Below are 3,731 nucleotides of genomic sequence, written 5' to 3'. Positions count from 1 at the left end.
TAAATATGTAGTAAACTCAATCTTAGATTGTAGTTTATAAGTTGGGCCTTTTGTCTTACCTTTTGTTGGCTCTTTCTTCTTTTATGTTGTAGACTCCTCCATGAGTACTTCACGCGGAGATGCTCCTTGTGTTTGGGATGTTTGGGAAGGCATTGAGTCACTTCTTCCCCCACTTCTAAAAGCTCTTTTTGATGGCCCTTCATTAACATTCCAAACATTGTTGTGGGACCGTCCGTCACAATGCACACATCCAAAGTTTCAAGAATGTGTTCCCATCCTAAAGGCTTGATTTGTTCCTCTTGAAATGATTTTGGGATGTAGTCTTCGTCTTCTAAAGTCCTTTCTAGGATACAATATTTTCACTTTAAGCTTCCACACTCTAAAGTTGGGGATCTCACAATTGTTAACCTGCTTGGTGATAATTTTACAAACCATTCCATTCACTTTTTCAACTAGGCCACTACATTGAGGTTAATATAGTGAGGAGTGCCTCCTTGTAATGCCTAGTTTTTGCATTAACTCTCCTACCAAGTCTACTCTGAAACCTGGCCCTCTATCAAAGATGATTTCTAATGGTGTGCCAAACCTGCAACATATGTGCTCATAGATAAATTTAGTTGCCTCCATGGTTGTGATCCTAGTTGTGGTTGTAGCTTCCGTCCACCTAGTCATATAGTCGAGTCCCACGATGATGTAGAACTTTCCTAAGTTAACCCTAGGCAATGGTCCTATGGCATCTATACCCCATTTTTCAAATGGTCCATATGAAAGGATAGGTGCCTGTGGTTCAAGCATGAGTGACCTGGTACTGGCCTTTTGACACAGCTTACATGTCCTACACCAGTGGTGTACATCACGATTGAGGCTAGGCCATACAAAACCACCTTGCAAGATTTTCCTATTTGCTATATCTAGGGCAAAGTGACCACCACAAACACCATCATGACAACTGGAAATTATCCCCATAATTTCATAAGAGAGAGGGACCTTCCGGAGTATTTGGTCTCCATACCCTTGCAATACAAACCGTCATTGATAAGCCGATACATTGTGGCCTTCCGGGTAAGCCAATGCTTCTGTCCTTTTGCTAAATCTAGTGGACATTCCCATGTTTCCAAAAAATTCATGATGTCGGGTAAGGCGTCACTACCTTGAAATAGAGGGAGCTTAAACTCTATAGCCCCAACCAGTACTTCTTGCAGTCTTTCGCTTGCTAAGGTATCAGCTTCATGGTTTTGAGCCCTTGGTATGTGGTCTAGTTGAACTTCTTAAAACTTACCAGCAAAGTTTTTACATAGCTTAAGTGAGTCCTCTAGCTAGGATTCTTACATGTCCATACTCCATTTACTTGCCTTACAAGAGCATCCCCAAATACATTAAGGTGCCTTACCCCTTGTAAAATGCACCATTGTAACCCCTTGGTTAGTGCTGCATACTCAGCTTCATTGTTAGAATGTGATTCTAACAAATGGCCAAGCAAAAATACCTTGATACCTTTTTCATCAAAGACCACTATGCCTACAGCTCCTGTGTCGGATGCTCGCTTGTAGGCTCCATCAAAGTAGAGAGAGTGTGCTCTTTCTAACACCGGTGTCTTTGAAAGTGGTTGAACTCCTTTCACTCTAGATTGCTTTACCTTCTTCTCAAAGTTTTGGTAGGTCATGAGTCACGCCAAGCTTGCCTTTTTCGTGCTTTCTACTTGTATCGTGTTGTCGAACTCTTGCAGTAGAACTAGCCATTTAGTAATCCTAGAAAAAAAATCCATGTGTTGTACAACATGGGGAAACATCTCATCCATGGTTAAAATCACAAATTGCCTAGGCAACAAATATGACCTAAACTCTGTAGTTGCAAATCTAAGAGTTAGGACTAGGTGTTCCACATGGGTGAAACCTTTCTCGGCTACTGTCATCATTCGACTAGAGAAGTAGATTGGCCTCATGAAAGATGTTGTTGTATCCTTTTGGAGTATCACAGCCCCTAAGGAGTCATCACCCACACTTGAGGTGACATAGAATTTTTCATCCCACTTAGGCCCTCCTTTACCTTGTTGTAGTGATGTTCGCTCTCCTCGTCCCACGTGAAAGTTGATCATTGAGTGAGCTATTGCAGTGGTAAAACAAGTTGTGATAATAGATGTATGAATCTACTCAAGTATCTTTCACCTTTTGTAGAAAATAGACCAGTTGGGACGTGCGGTTACTGGTGAAGGTAGGGCTATGAGTGTGGACACCTTACTTGGATTGGCGTTCATATCTTTCACTGAAATTTCATGGCCTAAAAGAATGACTCTACTTTCCCCAATGTGGCACTTTTCCACATTTAATTGCCCACCTAGGCTTTGCAGCCTTGACAAACCCTCAATTACCTTTTCTAAGTGTGAAATGAGAGGGCTATATATACAAAAATAATCAACGAACACTCTTATGGATGTTCCAAAGAACGGCTGAAAGACATATGTGACATATCTTCGCACTGTGGTGGCAGGAGCATTAGTGAGACCAAATGGCATAACTCTGTATGAAAAACAAACCCATGGCATAATAAAAGTGGTTTTTAGTCAATCTTCCAAGGCTATGCGTATTTGAAAATACCCGGAATAAACATCACACACGGTGTAGCATTCAAAACTAACTACTTCATTCAGAATTTCAACCAAGAAAGGGAGAAGGAAGTGGTCTCTCTTTGTAGCTGCATTTAGTGGTTTATAGTCAATGGAGACCCTCCACTTACCATTCTTCTTAGGTGTCACTACTACGCGTGACACCCACTCTGAGTTTTCCACAGGATAGATGAACCTTGCTTCTAGTATCTTCCTTACTTTGGCAAGGATTGCCTTTTCCTGTATGACCCCCAGCCGTTGTAGCTTTGCACAACTCGTTTCACCCCTTCCTTCAACTTAATATGATGTTCCACTACTGTAATATCTATGATTCTTTCATATTTGTCAGTGAAAAGATCAGGAAATCACATCAACGTTTACAAAAATTTATCTTTCTCTTCAATTGTTAGCTCCATAGACAGCATACTCTTCAACCTACTTTCTCCTAGGCCAGGTGATTTACTTTCCTCTTCGCTGTTTTGCCCTTCTAATGACGGGTCTCCAATTTTGCTTAACCTTTGTAGATCCTTCATAATGATGCCCATCACATCGATGGGACTATTGCTTTCATTGGTGGAAGTGGTCTCCTCCTCAAAAGTGGAAGACTCAGTAGTGGTTTCATCTGCTGATGTCTCTAGATCCATTTGCTTCTGCTTGCCAGTCTTCATGTCGTAGTAGATTTTTTCCCCTTTCTTATTGCTCATATATAGAAGGTGAGTTCCCTAGTCCTGGTTTGCCTTCATGGACATCAACCATGGCCTTCCCAAGATTAATGGATAGCCCTCCCCCTTAGTTGGCATCACAAAAACATCTACTTCTACCTCAGTATTGAAGGATTTTACCTTCACAGCACTTACCACACCCGCATATTTTACTTTTGTGTTGTTTGGCATCTTTTCTTTGCATAGAGAAGGCCTGTCAACCTCGTGCCCTAGCCAAAGCATCATAGATTCACTCATCACAAAAACTTGTGCACCACTATCAATGTAAGTGTTTCCAACCCTCTTACCCTTTATGTTGACGTCAATAATTGGAAGGATGTCATCCATGTTGCAACCCGAAATTTCTCCGGATACCTTTACCTTGGAGCACCTTGTACTTACCATTTTAGACCATTGCCGCCTTAACT

Source organism: Adiantum capillus-veneris, unplaced genomic scaffold (assembly GCF_014529385.1).
Source record: "Adiantum capillus-veneris isolate H3 unplaced genomic scaffold, ASM1452938v2 Hic_scaffold_296, whole genome shotgun sequence".
NCBI classification, from domain to species: domain Eukaryota; kingdom Viridiplantae; phylum Streptophyta; class Polypodiopsida; order Polypodiales; family Pteridaceae; genus Adiantum; species Adiantum capillus-veneris.
Note: the sequence above shows the minus strand (reverse complement) of the source record.